At 42.6% G+C, this 18,627-nt stretch overlaps 1 protein-coding gene across 2 annotated transcripts in view; it reads left to right on the top strand.

Annotated features, from left to right (window-relative positions):
* The first annotated feature begins 3,025 nt into the window (after nt 1-3,025).
* SNAP23 (synaptosome associated protein 23) overlaps nt 3,026-18,627 on the top strand; it is a 34,913-nt gene continuing 19,311 nt past the window's right edge. The window contains exon 1 of one of the 2 annotated variants that reach the window (XM_073638804.1): nt 3,026-3,181. The gene's annotated coding sequence lies outside the window, so the exon portion shown is untranslated. Of the gene's footprint in view, nt 3,182-17,155; nt 17,382-18,627 lie in introns of those variants that run through there. The other variant, XM_073638806.1, reaches the window with a different exon arrangement.

Genomic DNA, 18,627 nt, shown 5'->3' with positions numbered 1-18,627 from the left:
AAATGTTTTTGGTGGTAGTTGTGTACTAACCTATTTTTCAGAGGCCCTCTCATGCTCTGAAACAAAACTGATGCGGAGGAGAAGTACCGCCTTTTTATTCACTAGGTTCCTGTCCTTGGTGGGCGGCTACTCTCTCAGGTGGTGCTGTCATGGGCTCTGTAAAATCCTGTTACCGGTAAGTAACTAGGATCTTTTCTTATTACACCTGATGCAACCAGCTTTAGAGCGCTCTTAGAAGTGAACAGGAGTTACAGAAAGAGCGTAGCAAAATAACACTTGTTATGCAAACTGCATGGCTTGTCATGCTACCACTTTTCCCTAACTTAATTTCTTTCCATCTTGACCATGAAGGGTAAAGATGAGAATAACCCTTTAAGGCCAATGGTTGGCAGGTTGAAAAATATATATCCAAAACTCATATTACTCTTTTTACCACCAGTTTAAATTGCTTGCAAAAATATAAGCAGGAGGCACGAATGTGTAACGTTCTACTCTGAACAGTGGAGCACACGCTGCATCAGCTGCACTTCTTTCACATGTGTTGCAGTTACAGCCCCATTCACATTTAGGGGCATTTTAATGCATACCTCCCCCTTAGGGCATAGCTGTCTCCTGCCTCCAAGTGTCTGCTATCCCCACTTTGAACTTGTGACCTGTATGGCAATTCTCAGCCCCTGTGCACACTTCTGTATTCTTTATGCAATATTTCCTTATCATGTATGACTCAGAAGTGCTCCGGATGTTTATTCAGGACGTTACTTTGTGCTGTTTTTCCTTTCTAATTAATTCAAATCTATTTAATTAAATTCCATGTTCTGCAATTAAATCATACATATTGTTCCAATGACTAACTCCTATAGATGCATCACCAAACATTCCCACAATTTGACCTGAAATATTCTGAGTTACTATCTCCTAGTATTTCAAGAGCTCTCCATCATTTGACAGGTGGCTATATATTTTGGAATCCTTTTTTTTTTTTCTTTTGAGGCATAATGTTCTTGTCCTCTCTAGGCGAGATGGTGGGCACTCCTGAACGACCTTGCAGGTGAGCTGTTTTGTAAGAGGACCACACTCGTTAGCCCACAAATATCTAGACTAGTTGCATCTTCAATACATGCAGCCACTAAAGTGTGATCTTGTATTAGCCATATTGGGCCCGGCTGTGCAGTGTTTGATGTGCAATAAAATGTACAGAAATAAACATGACCGACGTCCACAGCAAAATCTGCAAATAAAATGTGATTTTGCAGAAAAGATGAAGTGTGAATTTAGCATTAGGTTCTAAGTAATAGGAGGATAGTTGAGGTCAACTTTTTGTGTAGAGGACAAACCAATGATATACCCCCAACTGCATGCAATCAGCAAAGGTAAGGGACCGTACAGCGGCACGCAGAAGTCCTATGGATCGAGGTGTTCCTGGTCCTTCAGGTAGCACCGGACCGGTTAAACGCCATCACCTATGGACAGAATTGAAGTTAAACCTCAATCTAAAGTCTGTCTCCAGGTTTTGCATTAACATCCTGTAGTCTGATGTCCAGAATCCAGAGGAATGAGAAAGCTGCAGCCGTCACGGGGATTCCCCACTGGATGGTGATGCCAACTGTTCTGCTGAGGACACAGCTCAGAGGCGCGCCTCAGGGAGGGAGGTCAGGGTTTTTTATTTTTTAGCTCTTACCCTTTATGAGCAAAAAATTGCATGTTCTGCTAAAAGCTACACAAAAAATTCTAGGGGTACATAAAGAGTGCTAGAAATATAAGACTGGGAACATTTGCTAAAAAAAAGGCGAGTTTTTTTTAACAAGTCACAATTAATGTGAATTGATTGCAAACATCTGGAAAACAAAACCCAAACATAAAATAACTTCAAGAAGGTACGAACTGAAAAAGGCGCTCCTGTGCCCCCCAGGAGAAAGCCGGTGACTGACATCTCTGACATGCCCGATCAACATCTCTCTCTCTCAACCGGTGCCCCTGTAGAGTGTCGGCTGAACCTGTCAATGTAGGGCCAGGAAACCCTGACAGTGTGCACATAAAGTGACTGTAGACTTGGAGCCTAAGGCCGGACAACCCCCTTTAACTATTATTCTGTTTGTATAGCATTTTGATCAACTAGGCTGTGGTATAAGGGGTAACGTTTCACCTTGTGGAGAGTGACAAGCCAAGCCTGGCATGTCAGTGTGTGGACACTTATAAGCCATGCATGCTCCTCTGGGAAATTAAATATACAAAGTATGTATTCAAAGCGGACTAGGCTTATCACTCTCCACAACGAAAAACATTACCCCTTAGACCCCCAGTCTTAAGTCGCTCACCTAGCCAAATCAGTTCTCATACTTTGCACTGATGAGGAGCAACACCCCGAAACACCATGTCTGCAAATTGAGATTCTGGTTTGACTTTTATCCTAAGTCATATTGCAAGGCTTGTTAAAGCGTCGATATCGACTATGGTCTATGGTCTGTCGGGTCTCAAGTCTGAAACCCCAGAAAATTGTGATTCGGGGCCATGGACTGCACTGATGCGCTCGGCTGGACGTATACGTCTATTTGAGGAGGCTCCAAAAATTAGAAAAATCATATTCGGCGTTGCTGCGTTTGTAATCCATCTAGCAAAATAAAATATTCATTAACCCCTACGAGAAATGCTGTGAAAAGAAAAACAATATGAAGCTGCAGAATTTCCACTTTCTGGTGGCAGAACCTCTCTAAAATAAATGCAATATAAAGTGGTATAAATAAAAAAAACTGAGATCGGCACACAAAAACCACCAAAGTAAAAAGTTATGACTATGGAAATTGTTCAGAGCAGGAAGGGGTTAAAGCATTTCCAGGGCTGCACCTATGTTATGGAATTGTTAGTCCAGCAGTTCTCTGCTGCCAGCGCTCCTGTGCGCGGTATATGGAGGGAGACTCCCGACAGGAAGAGCCGCGCTGCCGCTTGTTACATGTCTGCACACACGGGCGGCTGTCACTCACACTGCGGCCTCACGGAAGCCGCGCTGCTATTGGCCGTGGCGGGAGGGCGCTGAGCGCTCATTGGTTAGAAGTAGCAGTGTGGGCGTGGCGTGTGGCGGACGGGAGAAGAGTCTGGTAGAAGTTGCCTCCCGGTTTCCGGCGCTCGTATCAGTCTGTGAGAACAGGACGCGGAACTGGGAACCGGTCCGGGCAGGACTGTGCAGGTATGTGCGCAGCTACTCACTGCAGTGTGTACTCACTGCCAGCTGTGTGGTACTACAAGGCGCAGCATGTCATATGGAGTGTGGCGTTTGTGCGTGTCTAGTTTGTGTGCCTCTACCTGAGACCAGTAGGGGGCAGAGTTGTGGGCTCCATGGCAGAGCTACTCCCCTCAGTAACAGTGGTGGGTGGCTGTCATGTGACAGGCACAAGTTGGGGGTCGCTAGTTCTATGTAACATCTCCCCCAATCAGCTGTCTAATTGACCACAATTGGAGGTCAGACTGTTTTTTGGGGGGATGCGCTCTCTGATCTGCTCCGATGTGGTGGACGGTTTATATTCATGTTCTGGTTTACAGGGTTGTTTTTTTTCCTAAAATAAAATCCTATTTCCAATGGCTCCTCCTCTATCCCCACGACAGAGCGGCCGCTGACCGTCTGTGTCAGGAGTGACGACCCCTGGAGCCGCAGCAGGGAGATTCCAGGGGAAAGTCATTGTTTTTGTTATAGGTATGACATTCCACTTGTAGCGGAAAATCTCCTTAAAGGGGTTGTCCACCTCTTTGGAGACTTTTGTTTTCTTTCTTGCATGTATTTTGGACTAAAAAAATCATTGAGTTACATTAAAAATGTTACACCATTTGGCTCCTAATAGCCTCTATTGTCCATTGCTGGCCGCAGAATGAGTTGACTGAGAATCCGTCAGTGAGCTCACTATGACATTCTGGAGTTTGGTACTTTAATCTGGTGTTTTTTTGTTTTTTTCTTTCTCAGCTGATTTATGACCACATCAAAGTAGAACGTGATGGGAAACGACGACTATAAAAGCAAAGCGGTGCAAAAATTTTAATGAAACCCAAATGCAACAATTTATTTTTAGTCTTAAATACATGCATTTAAGTAAAATGACTAACAAAAAGTGTTTTGTGTGTATAATATAACGCTTTTTGATATATTTTTTAGTCCATTCACACTCCCACATTTTCGGTGACTACTTTGCACCAGTATGTGTTTGGTGACACTAAAGGGGAAGTTCATAAACACTTAATGAGCCCCAGGGGATGTGGGGGAAGCACCTTCTTGACCAGCAGCAGCTCAGTACCGTGTCCCCCGCTGGTTTCATCTCCGCAGCATCTGGGGGGAATAAACACTAAATTCTAGTAACTCTGTGGCACCTGTGATAGTTCTTCTCTATTTTGCACAAAAGTTTTTAAAAGTGAGCGAGAAGTAAAAAGTTGCACTTATGGCAATGGGATTTTGAAACAGATTTGACTTTTCTTTTTTTTTTTTTTCCATTCCTTTTACGCTCTGTGTGGGTGTACCTTATCTAATGCAATGCATTTACAGTTAAAGGGATTTTCCATTTTCTGAAAACCCATCCCTTGACTGCAGCTTGTCTTCTAAAAAACAAACTGCACCTTACTCCCCCCTTCCCAGGTCCAGCTTTGAGTCTCTGCTGCTGCTCCCAGTGTCTATATTTGTCTGCAGTAGGAAAGTCACGTCGACAGCACTACCGCTAATCATTGAGTTTAGTGGTTAACGCAGTCAACACGGGCAGAACCAGTGAGCTCACTGATTGACTGCACTGCAGTGCTGTTGACCGTGCTGCAGACAATAACAGACGCCGGGAGCAACAGCGGTGACTGCACTGGAACTGAGGAGGGTGAATTAAGATTTTTTTTGTTAACCCATGTCCCTGAAGTTTTTTTTTTTTATCGGAGAGCAGAAAACCCCTTTAAAAAAAATTATACTTCAGAGCTGCAATTACAGTTCTGCTGGTGAAACCTGCTCACAGAAACGTGTTTTAGAGGGGAGAGAGAATTGTGAATGCAGCTCTGGGGTATAACAGAGGCTGTAACTCCAGATCAGTATTATCATTTAGTTTCTGTTTTCTAGACTTCTGATATAAGTCCTTTACGATAGTTCTGTTCTTCTTATCCTGAGTATTGTCGAACCATCGTCACCATGTAGACACGTCTGTAATCGTGTGACCGGTAATTAACGCTGCTTTCATCAGACCGAATGTTCAATGCTGATTTATCACTGACGTCTGTTACTTTAGTTTTTTTTGTGCTTATAACAAAAATCTCCTATAATTACTCTCTTTAGCCCTCTGCCATTTTCTTCTGTGAGTTTGACTTTCTGTGGGATGGATAAGTCCATTCTTTACTTGACAGTCAGGGGGAATCCATGGTCTCTACAAAACAAAACAAAAAATCTACCTCTGCTGAGATCGATGATTGGCTGCTGTGGTGATATAAGCTACTGATGTGATTTCAGCACAGCAGCCAAAGCACTGAGACCAGCGCAGTGGACCCGGGGAGGGTGAATACCCACCCTGTTTATGTAAAGTATATAACAAGAGTTTGAGGTCAACTTTTCTTTAAAGTGGAAAAGCCCTTTAACAGGATGTAATTGGTGTGTTGAGTGGGTGACCCCACTGGAGACCACCAGCAGTAATAGACAGCCATGACGCCGCAGCGTCTGGAATTGGAGTAATCTGCCGTCCCAGCTCTTTAACCCTGTAGATGCCAATGATAATAATGACCAACTTTTAAAGAGTTTGATGGCAGTGTGCCAAACTTACCGGGTTAATCGATTAGCAGGGATGTCAGTAATTATGGCACGTTAACACACGAAGCCACTGATTAGTTGCAGCAGTTACGGCACTTTATGGCTGGCCACTTCACGCTGTACACAGATTGTTCTTGGTATGTAACCATAGAGACACATAGTTCTGCGTAGACATAAAGTGAGTTTTATTTTTTTTTTTGTTTTCTATTCTTTTGCCCTGTATTTGATTAATACAAACCTGGTTACCGATACCTCCATCTTTAAAGAGAACTTTCTGCTTTCCTGTGCATGTATTTCCCTGATGTATCAGGTTTTGCTGTCAGGAATTGAGCCAGCAAATTGTTTTTTTGTGTTTTGTTTTTTTCTTTCCTAGAAATCTTCTTTTAGAAAGTTGAAAAACAGGATAATTCCTGTTATTTTTCTGCCATTATCATACATGTGATTATATAGGGAATGATCCGCAGTGGTGAAGGATATGGAGACTTTTGTATAGATTTGTGCAGAAGCTTGTGACTTTTTTACTACTTTGAACAGCAGATGAGGTTCATTGAGAGGAGAGGATGAACAAATTTATTAAGAAATAGGCCAAAAATTGTACAAATTACAGGTCAAATTCTCTCTTGCTTGTCGACGGCGGCGTCCATCGCTTAAATAATGTGGCACATTTTATGCCAATGAAAATGTGTTTAATCCTTTTGTCCATGCCCATATTTTTGTATGTCATAGGCAGGGTTCGCATGTCTATACCCGACTGAGGAGCTGACACCACTCCATACTGGGCAGATGCCGGCTGTGCTATACAGCATGAATCTGCCTGTTACAGCAGCGACCCGAGCTAGCTCCCATCACTGTTGTGCTGCCATTTAGATGCCACTGTCGAATTACTGATTGTGGCATTTAATGGGTCCGGTTGCTTGTATACTCATGGGTTACAATCACAGTCGGGGGTCTACTGAAGGCCCGTGTCGCTGCCATGTTGGATTGCTCCCCACAAAAACAAAAAAAATCAAGCTTTTACACAACGCCATCTATTGGAAAAATGTAAAGTTACGGACATCAGAAAATGGCGACACAAACCAAATTTGTATTTTTGGAAATTTTGTTTACAAGGTTCTGAATTTTTTAACTACTGAAATCATACGGACTTGGGGAATCATGTTGCTAGGTGACTTTTACCCGCAACAAATGCCATAAAAAGAAAACCCATTAAACAAGCGGAATTGCGTTATTTTTTCACCCCAACTCAGATGGGTTTTTTTTCTCTGTTTTGCAATACATTACATGGCAAAATAAATTGCCATTCAAAGCAACAATTCGACCTGCAAAAAAAAAAAAAATCTAGTAATCTAGGCCTCATTCGGGTCGGGGGGAGGGGAAAAGTTGTGGGAGGAAAAAAAAATGAATTATTGAAAAATGTAAAACGTGTATTTGACTATTTAATATATCGTTTGGAAATCAGAGTGATATGTATGAAGACTTGTGGTGGGCCTCGGCTGCTGCAGATCATGTGGCCACGTGTCTGTATTGGTTTATATGGGGCCCTGAGTCTTCTAATAATTCAAGCAGGAATACGTAACATAATAATATACATAATAATAATGTGTTTACTGAGCCCTCCACGCTTCCATTATCCTCCGAGTACAGATTCTTGCTTCTTAGGAAATGTTTAACATGTTTGATCAGCAAATATTAGCATGCGAGGCTAAAAATACTGGTCTGTGCTAATGAAGCAAAGCTCTCTTCAAATATATCACATACAAGGGTGTATTCTCACTCCGCAGAATATATCGCGTATATTTCCAATAGCTGCTGGCATCTGTCTTGTGAACCGGGCGCCGGCGGGTGCAGCGGTCAAGGGAGAGGGGGCTGCACATGCGCGACTCTCGCCATCACGTTGTATAGGACTTCTAGAAATTGGCTAGCAAGCTCTGCATATGCCGCAACATTTCTAAAGGGGAATAACCCTTTTAGAATGCTTTTCTAATTTCACCTCTGGGACCACAAAAGAATAGACCACCTCCATTTTTAGCAAACTGAGGCGGCTAATGATAACCACATCCAAATGTGGAATCTATGGACGTCGCAGCTCAGATAAGACATAAATGTCTAATGTGGGAGAATGTCCAACTAGTGCTCCATCTTGGGATGACGCTCAATGCTGATCACAACTTTGGCTTAATGCAAAAAAACAAATAACAATATGCATGCCACCAAGATAAGAACAAATATTTATTTTTTAAAAATGCATAAAACTGATTGTGTGATTAAAAAGAAGACACCAAAAGATACACAACCAGAAAATAAAGACAAATGGTAGGTGAACATGCTAAAAAATGATTAGATAAGAAAAATACAAAAGTATAAAAAGTGTAGGCTTTGTTCACACGTTGCTTTTTTTTGCTGCGGGCCAAAACCTGATTTATTTTTTTGGCAGTAAAAAAAAACAGTTTTTGCTGCTTTTTTCAAGATCTCAAAATTCAGCTTTGCTTCCTCCATGCAAGCATGAACAATGCAAGGTGTTAGGCCATTAAAGCAAGACGTATGTGAAAACATAAAAACATTTTTGGGAAAAAAAGGGCAAATTGTTAAGTGGAAAAAGTTTTTTTTATGTCTGAAAAAATAGTCAGTATTCTGAACAATAAAGTTCATGAAAAAATACACAATTACAAATGTAACAACGGGGGGAGGTGAATCGGTAAGGCATAGTTTACCTAAGACATTGGCAGAGCATTGAGTTGGTAGACCTTGTTTAATTTTACACATTGGTAGCCATTCAGTTGATCAGGCATTGTTTTACACATATCACTAATTTATTTAAACTGTATGAATACTAACTAACATCCATGCTAGGGTGAGGACACCAATGCATTTTGATTTAAACTTGGGAAAATTACAAAAATGGGTTTTACATCTTGCTGTACCTGTTTTTTTTTTTTTTTTTTTTTTTTTTCACTAAAAACGCTGCAAAAACTGATGGCAATGTTTTTTGCTTCTTTTTTCCACATTGCTTGCTATGAGTGAAAAAAGGCTGCAAAAATGCTGAGTGGCACGCTGCAGTTTTCCAATTCAGTCAGGGAAAATAAGCGTGTGGATGAGTTACTGAAATCTCATAGCTTTTGCTGGTACTGTAAAAAGCATTTTTTTCAGTACAGATTTGTCACAATTCCTGAAGGGTTTCCTGATTCCAGCAAGGTAATTGAGAATCCTGATGTCTCATTCACACGTTGCTTATTTGTGTCTTGCAGATTTAAATCTGCAGCATGTCAATTCTTTGGCTAAGTGTCCATAATGCAGAAATGCTCGGGATTTTTCCTGAGCGTTTCTGCATCTCCCTGGCAGAAAAAATACATGCGGATTGTACATGCGGATTGTACATGTGGATTTCCTGCCAGGGACATGCGGATGTGAAGCGTTCTTCACTTGCATTTCTGCATGCGGGTTATCAAGCGCTTTCCAAGCGAATTTAGCATCACTTGGAAAGTGCTTGACAACTTGGTCACACTATATAAATCCATGCAAACGGCATGAATGTATATAGTGTGACCGTAAAAGAATGATAAAAAATAAATATTATACTCACCTTCTGATGGCCCCCGGTGTCCTTATCCGATCCGTCCGGTGTCTAGCAGTGGTCTAAAAGGACCTTCCATGACATAATTTAGTCATGTGACTGGTCACGTGACCTGTCACATGACTAAATGACGTCATGGAAGGTCCTTTTAGACCATCGCGAGCCACTGGGGAGCCAGGATGGATCGCTATGGAGCCCAGGGGTCATTAGAAGGTAAGTATAATGTATATTTTTTATTTTATTTTATTCTTTTTTTTTTTTTTTACAGGTACTATGGTACCAGGGTCTGAAGGAGAGTCTCCTCTTCTCCAGACCGGGTACCATCCGCACATTGAATCGCTTAATATCCCCGTGACTACATCTGTACATGCGGATATTAAGCGATTCAATGACAGCAAAAATGCAGCGATTCCGCAAAATAATTGGTAGTGCTACGGATTTTTCCGCAATGATAATCCCCAGCGGAAATTTCCGCAGCATGTGCACAGCACATACGGATTATTATTGGGGAACATGGCAGGCCTTCTACCATGCGTTTTTTAAGCGTTTCTGTAGCGGAATTGTCGCTGCCGAAACGCTTAAAAAACGCATTGTGGGCACATAGTTTTTGCTGCAGATTTCACCCATACTAATGAGTGGGGGAAAATCTGCAATAAAAATACATGTTTTTGCCGCAACATTTTTCCTGCCAAGAGATGCAGAAATGGTTCAGAAATTTCTGCACTAAATACTTAGCATGTGCACATACACTAACAGGCAGCCTGTGTTGGTGGGTGAACTTCTCTGTACTATTTTGTGCTTTATAACTGCTTATCCTCAGTTTTTTAGGCTTTTCATGGCCTTCACAACTTTTTCTTTTTTAGGGATCCTCTATATTTTGGTGGCTGTGCACTTGCACTGCTATGTATTATTGATGTATCTGTCTGTTGTATTGTTTTGTACTCTTGTATTTATTTACTCGTCTTTCACTTAGTGTGACAGGGCCCTTAGTGTTTTATGGGGTGTATTTGTCTGTTGTCTTCTCCCTTGCAGCCAGAATCAGGACCGGACTGAGATTTGTCTGCAAGGGAGTTCCCACAATGAATATTTGGTGTGTTTGTCTTCTTCTTTTTTTTTTATTTGTCACCTTTTGTGTGAGCAAAAATGCAGCGTTTTACAGTTTCAGCAAAGTGTATGGGATTTCTAAAAATCTCTTTTCCTACTGTTTTTTTTAAATTTTTTTATTAATTCTTCGTAAATTGACTTGCGGTGCAATTTTGAGATCTGCAACGTGTCAATTGCCTTGTGGTAAGATGCCTTTTCTTAGTGGATTTTCCCAAAAGACTTGTATGAGATTAGGAAAATGTAGATAAAAAATGCATATACTCTGCACACAACTACCAACTGATGGAGTTTTATCAAAGCTAAGTAACATGAAATGTCCAAAACAAAGTAGGTTTGTTCAGAACATGACATAATGCAGCTGTAAAAAAAAAAACCACAAAAAAAAAAAACAATAAAAATACATGTGAACAAAAAAAGCACTCAAAAACCCAGGTAACCTGCATTAGCTAATTGGTGCAGAAAATCTGCAGCATCAAAAATGCACTAAATGTGCAAATGAGCCTTAGGCTGTGTTCACACATCGTGGGTTTTTTTTCTGCAAATTTCCAGCTGCGTTTTACAGTACCAGCAAAGTCTGAGATTACAGAAATCTCATGCACACATCATGGGTTTTTTTTTTGTTCAGGATTTTGTGCTTTGCATGTTTTTTTTGCAGAATAGAGCATGTCACTTCTTTCAGTGTTTTTTCACCCATTGGAAGTAATGGGTGGTGAAAAAAACGCTGCAAAAGCGCAGATGTCAAGTTTTCAGCGTTTTTTTTATGCCTAAACCAGAATGAGATTTTTTTTTTTTTTTTTTTTTCAGTGAACTTTATGTACATGCATAACAAAGACAAAAGGACAGTGAAAAAAGCGTACCAAAAGCGAAGCAAAAAAGCAACAAAAATCCTGAACAACCTCCTGGCAAGAGATCAGGTTTTGCTGCAGAAAAATACCACTGAAAAAACATGTGTGAACATAACCTTAGAGTATGTTCATCCCAATTTTTGGCTGCATATTTTCAGCTTTGGAAATGTGGCTTTGCAGCAGATTCCACCCTATTCTTAGCATAAATTAATATGGTGTGTGGATTAGATTTGGTAAAATAGTAAGCATTTTCTGTAATACCCTGCTCAAAAAAATAAAGGGGATGGGGTGAGTGGCCGGATGCTGTACCCCGGGAGTGAGGGGCCTGAATGAGAGGCCTGATGTCCGTGATTAAGAGGTGCAAATGCCTTTCCTCCATATACACTGCTCAAAAAAATAAAGGGAACACTCAAATAACACATCCTAGATCTGAATGAATGAAATATTCTCATTGAATACTTTGTTCTGTACAAAGTTGAAAGTGCTGACAACAAAATCACACAAAAATCATCAATGGAAATCACATTTATTAACCAATGGAGGCCTGGATTTGGAGTCACCCCCAAAATTAAAGTGGAAAAACACACTACAGGCTGATCCAACTTTGATGTAATGTCCTTAAAACAAGTCAAAATGAGGCTCAGTATTGTGTGTGGCCTCCACGTGCCTGTATGACCTCCCTACAACGCCTGGGCATGCTCCTGATGAGGTTACGGATGGTCTCCTGTGGGATCTCCTCCCAGACCAGGACTAAAGCATCCGCCAACTCCTGGACAGTCTGTGGTGCAACGTGATGTTGGTGGATGGAGCGAGACATGATGTCCCAGATGTGCTCAATCGGATTCAGGTCTGGGGAACGGGCGGGCCAGTCCATAGCTTCAATGCCTTCATCTTGCAGGAACTGCTGACACACTCCAGCCACATGAGGTCTGGCATTGTCCTGTATTAGGAGGAACCCAGGGCCAACCACAACAGCATATGGTCTCACAAGGGGTCTGAGGATCTCATCTCGGTACCTAATGGCAGTCAGGCTACCTCTGGCGAGCACATGGAGGGCTGTGCGGCCCTCCAAAGAAATGCCACCCCACACCATTACTGACCCACTGCCAAACTGGTCATGCTGAAGGATGTTGCAGGCAGCAGATCGCTCTCCACGGCGTCTCCAGACTCTAACGTCTGTCACATGTGCTCAGTGTGAACCTGCTTTCATCTGTGAAGAGCACAGGGCGCCAGTGGCGACTTTGCCAATCCTGGTGTTCTGTGGCAAATGCCAAGCGTCCTGCACGGTGTTGGGTTGTGAGCACAACCCCCATCTGTGGATGTCGGGCCTTCATACCACCCTCATGGAGTTGGTTTCTAACCGTTTGTGCAGACACATGCACATTTGTGGCCTGCTGGAGGTCATTTTGCAGGGCTCTGGCAGTGCTCCTCCTGTTCCTCCTTGCACAAAGGCAGAGGTAGCGGTCCTGCTGCTGGGTCGTTGCCCTCCTACGGCCCCCTTCACGTCTCCTGGTGTACTGGCCTGTCTCCTGGTAGCGCCTCCAGCCTCTGGACACTACGCTGACAGACACAGCAAACCTTCTTGCCACAGCTCGCATTGATGTGCCATCCTAGATGAGCTGCACTACCTGAGCAACTTCTGTGGGTTGTAGAGTCCATCTCATGCTACCACGAGTGTGAAAGCACAACCAACATTCAAAAGTGACCAAAACATCAGCCAGAAAGCATTGGTACTGAGATGTGGTGTGTGGTCCCCACCTGCAGAACCACTCCTTTATTGAGGGTGTCTTGATAATTGCCAATAATATCCATCTATTGTCTATTCCATTTGCACAACAGCATGTGAAATTGATTGTCAATCAGTGTTGCTTCATAAGTGGACAGTTTGATTTCACAGAAGTTTGATTTACGTGAAGTTGTATTCTGTTATTTAAGTGTTCCCTTTATTTTTTTGAGCAGTGTATATGCTGGTAACAAATCAAAAGTGAGAAATCTGCTGCATGTTTGCTGTGTGTGAACACGCCATTAATTGATGCTTCGGTCAATTCCAACTCTGGAATCTTAAGTGGTGTGAGGGAGCCGGCTGTTGCTCCACCATGACACAAGCACACAGTGCCCGAGAATTGATATAACCGATTTGGGCCTGACAATAGTAACCCCCTTAGACCCTACCAGAGACCTGGGTTACACAGGCATAAGTAGAATTTTGATAGGTGCCGTTCAGGGATGTTTTCAGGCCCCTGTTTCTTGATGTGACTTGTCTGATCTGTAGGACATCAATCTAGCCAGCTTCGGTGTTCAGGAGAGTGTTCCCACCATTGTGACTTTACTTGCCTTCCAATACATCAGTTAAACTTATTCTCCTTCATAAAAACCTTAAGATGAACTGGAATATAAGTTGTTGTGCATGCAGCGTGTAGGTGCATGTTCACACTGGCCACTAAACAGACAAAACCTAAGCTGAAAGCAAAATGAGCAAATACCCTGCAGTAAATAAATGGCAATAGTGCATATAAATAACACTAGATGGTTGCCCGATTCTAACGCATCGGGTATTCTAGAATATGCCCCATGCAGGATGTGACACCCCCCCCCATATAATGCGCCATGCAGGATGTCACATCCCCCGTCCGTTATAATGCCCCATGCTGGATGTGACACCCCCCCCCCCCCCCTCCCTTATAATTCCCCATGCAGGATGTCACATCCCCCCTATATAATACCCCATGCAGGATGTCACATCGCCCCCATAGTGCCCCATGGAGGATGTCACATCCCCCTTCCCTTATAATGGCCCCTCCACGATATCACACTTCCCCACCCCACCATTTAATACCCTATGGCCCCATACAATAAAAAAAAAAAAAAAAAAAAAATCCAATACTCGCCTTACTTGTCAGCTGCTCCTCTGGACTCCAGCTTAGCCCGCATGTTCCCGCTGTGCACTGTGACCGGTCAGGAGAGAGCGCGGTGTAAAGACGTCACCGCGCCCTCTGACCTGACACGTCACACAGCAGCAGCGGAAGACACAGGAGCTGCTGTGCAGGCACGGGGAGGGGTAAGTATGGCGCCGGGGTCCTGAGCGAGTGTGGGGAGGGACAGGAGGAGAGGGGAGGAGAGAGTAGAGGAGGGGAGGGGCGTCACTTTTACCGTCCGGAGATAAGCGGCCGTAGCCGCTGATCTCCCGACAGTAGCCGCATGGGGGTCAGCGGCGCCTCCGGTCGGGGGACGTATGCTGCGAGCAGCCGGCTTCATCGCCGCTCACCTCCGTGCGGCAGATCAGCCGCTAACGGCCGCCAGCTTTTTGTGAAATGCCGCGTCACTGATTGGCCGCGGCCGGACCAATCAGCGACGCGAGATTTCCTAGACAGACAGACACAGACAGACAGACACAGACAGACAGGATAAGACAATTATATAGATAGATAGGGTACTTAGCTGACATTATTTTGATAAGAAACATGTAAAAGCCATCCCACCGCGTCAAGGCGACCCTGTTTGCTTTACTACTAGAGGTTAGAACCGTCCTGAATAGGGTCACTGTGACGCGGTGGGATGGCCTTTACATTTTCGTGATCAAAATAATGTTAACCAAGTACCCTGTGTTATTTTCATGCACCATTGCTATTTATTTACTGCAGGGTATTTGCTCATTTTGTTTTTCTTAGGTTTTATTCTTTTTTCTGTCTAATTGTACTGATTAAAGCTCATAGTGAACCTGTCACTGTCCTGGATAACAGATTGGTGGTGACTTTAGGGCCAAAATCCTGCTGACCTGTTCCCATTAATGCCCTGACGTTCCAAGCTGTATTATATGGCGTTTCAGTTGAATAATTTAGCGAGCTTAGCTCTCCGTGGTAAAGTATTGTTCTCTTGTGCTCCGATACCAAGGTCTATGGAGAAGGCTGCATGGTGACACTGCTAATTACAGCTCTGCGTAATGATCACCCCTTACATCTCCAGGTCTAGAGTGAAGTGTTGTCCTTATTATTGGGGGACTACGGTATTGTCCTTTTCAAGAGGAAACACATCCTACTATAATCCTACATGTCTGCAGGTACATCACCTGCAGACCCTTTGCCTCTTTTATGGGCTTCATCCACATTCTGGGGCAATCTAGACACTTGTGGGATCAATGAGCCATTTGCGTTCTCCACATCACGTCCTTGTAGGCTCAGCCACAAAATTGTGAAAGAACTGAGGTTTTTTTATCCATGTTCATAGTGCATTTCCCTTACTATGGGATGGCTTCACTATGTACAGCAGCTTAAAATCTTCAGGTCCCCATGCACATTAAAGTCATTCAAACCCACTGATGGCCGACTGATGTGTACAGGGGCATTTCGTCTCTCCACTAACAGATGATGTCGGGAGAGAGAAGGATCTGGCATGTTAAATTTTGCCAGACAATTCGCCCTCATAAAGAGCACAGGAGCCCTCGGCCAGGCCCAGAGTTCCTAGTTACGGGCTAGTCGGTAGAGATTGGGGTCTGACTGCCTTCAGAACAATCGCCTAATATCTGTGGGCCTTTAGTCTGTGATATCGATCTCCCCTAATTATTGGAAGTACTTATTATCAGCAGGCTTATCAGGGGTTTACCTATGGTGGGTGCAGAGGTCACAGCGGCACACAGGCCTTGCTCAGGGGCCCAGGGTGCCTCCACCGCTATTGTATATAGTACATATTTGGGACCCTGGTGCATATTTTGCATTAAGCTTCAGAAACTTTGATTATGGTGACTGTCCAGGACCTGGGTGTAGCTGCTTCTATTGGCTTACTCCTATAGCTCTGAGTATTTGGTTATGTGATGACGTTTTTGCCCTCCAGCCGGAGATGACAGATCGGTCACAGAAGGGAGTGGTCCTGCTATACTGTCAGAGCGGACCTCTGCAGATCGCTGGTCGCCAAAGCTCCATTATAGCTGTCAGATCAGCAGAATATTTGGTTGTTTTTTTTTTTGGGGTTGTTTTTTTAGCAAAGAGTAATATTTATTTTTCCTATTCCTTATGAATCCACTTTTAACTCTTGCTAAAATAAAAATTGCATTAAAAACTGTATGTTTGAATTGAGCACAAGGCTTGATTCCCACGTGCAGAGGAGATGCATCCATCTTTCCCTCTGGATCGCCTCCTGGCATTGGATCACGTTGCTTGTGTGTATTGAGTCTTATGAAGTTCTACTTCGCATATTATTTTGGGACCGGCTTTTGGTTTTCAGTGGCAAAATCTGCCCCCAGTGATGCCTGTATCCTCTTTAGGATGATGAGAGCTCCAAGAAAAATGTCATCCGAGTGGAGCGGCCTGAGACGATCCCAAGTGGTATATAGTCCTCTAGTGGCGGGGAGTATATGGGTAATGTGGGGTACAGTTCATTTCGCTGTGAGCTTTCTTCAATATCAGCACATCATGAGATTCCAGAACGAGAAACATACTAAACAATTTAAAAAGTTTTCATTGTCTTGTACAGGAAAGATGCTGCTACATTTCTAGTTGGAGATTTCACAATTGTAGAATTTAGAGTTTTATTTTTCTCTCTGATTTCCACAGATAATGAGTTACAGATAGTGCTGTTTATACAGTGTGGGAGCATCGGTGATGTCCACGTAGCTGTGATATCATCTCACAGCAGTCGGATCCTGCTGGTTGTATACTCGTCTTATTACCTGCAGATGTGACATAAAGCCTCTCCTCCTGACTTCTATAAAGCTGCACCTCCAGCTGTGACACGTGACCTCCTCCTCCTCCGCCACTTCCTGAATTGTGTATATAGACAGTTTACAGAAGGTAGAAGAGTAATGGAACGTATGTGCTCATCCACCATGAGCAAACACTAATACCAGCAATCTCTCACTTGTTCAAGGATTTTATTTATTTTTAAAACTTTCCAAATGCAATAAAAAAATAAATTGCCAATTAAAACCCCCGCAGAGCCAGTGCTGCCACTCTTCTGGTCTCCATCCATTGTATTGTCCTCCAGCGGTGACGCAGTTTCATGTCCTCTGTGCATTCATCACTGCTGAAAGCATAAATTGGCTGCAGCGGTCACTTACCCACATACAGCCCATCATCACTGGAGCGTTGGAGTTGGACTGGGAGGGGTGGGGACTTAAATGGTGAGTTATTGTAACTTTTTATTATAGTATATTTTTAATTTATTATATTTTAATATAACAAATATATTAATAAATAATCTGAAATCTAATATTTCATAATTTATTATTTTAAGGCATTTGCTGCTGTTAGTGACATTTTGACAGTTTGGAAACCCCTTTCATGGTGCAGGTGATTTTAACCATAAAGACTAGTAAATTTTTTCAGGCTTCTGTATGAGGAGCCGTCCACCTGCCCTTTTTTTTTTTTTGCATGCAACAAAAATTGATCTTTGTTGTTTTTGTTATTTTTAAATTTGATTTTCATCCACTTTTGGTTTGTGTTCATTTTTACTGTGCGGCGTCACTGTGGCATCTGCTTTTATTCAAGCGAAGGGAAAAAAAAAAAAGCTTTGGCATCCATCTGCTGTCTGTGACATCTTATTTTATTTAGTTTTTGGGAGGAAAAGTTGTCAGGATTTTTTTTTTTTTGCAGAAAATGTGTTCCATTCCATGTATTTAAATCTTAAAACACACACGTTACAAATAATATGTACGTATGCTATATTTCTTTAAAATGGGTTTTTAACTTGTAGTCACTTTTGTATTCCCCCCCCTCCCCTTTTTTTGTTCCTGATGTTTTTCTATTACATTTTCTATTTTAAGGAATAAAAATATATGGTTGATTTAAAGGAAAGCGATCATCAGAAAATGACATATTAACGTATTTAGTTTTTATGTTGCATGTACAGTACAGACCAAAAGTTTGGACACACTTCATTTAAATATTTTTCTGTATTTTCATGACTATGAAAATTGTACATTCACACTGAAGGCATCAAAACTATGAATTAACACATGTGGAATTATATACTTAACAAAAAAGTGTGAAACAACTGAAAATATGTCTTATATTCTAGGTTCTTCAAAGTAGCCACCTTTTGCTTTGATGACTGCTTTGCACACTCTTGGCATTCTCTTGATGAGCTTCAAGAGGTAGTCACCGGAAATGGTCTTCCAACAATCTTGAAGGAGTTCCCAGAGATGCTTAGCACTTGTTGGCCCTTTTGCCTTCACTCTGCGGTCCAGCTCACCCCAAACCATCTCGATTGGGTTCAGGTCTGGTGACTGTGGAGGCCAGGTCATCTGGCGTAGCACCCCATCACTCTCCTTCTTGGTCAAATAGCCCTTACACAGCCTGGAGGTGTGTTTGGGGTCATTGTCCTGTTGAAAAATAAATAATGGTCCAACTAAACGCAAACTGGATGGA

The sequence above is a fragment of the Phyllobates terribilis genome, unplaced genomic scaffold (assembly GCF_046119375.1).
Source record: "Phyllobates terribilis strain yellow unplaced genomic scaffold, ASM4611937v1 Scaffold_7__3_contigs__length_470593459, whole genome shotgun sequence".
NCBI classification, from domain to species: Eukaryota; Metazoa; Chordata; class Amphibia; order Anura; family Dendrobatidae; genus Phyllobates; species Phyllobates terribilis.
This window is presented reverse-complemented; position numbering and strand designations above follow the sequence as displayed.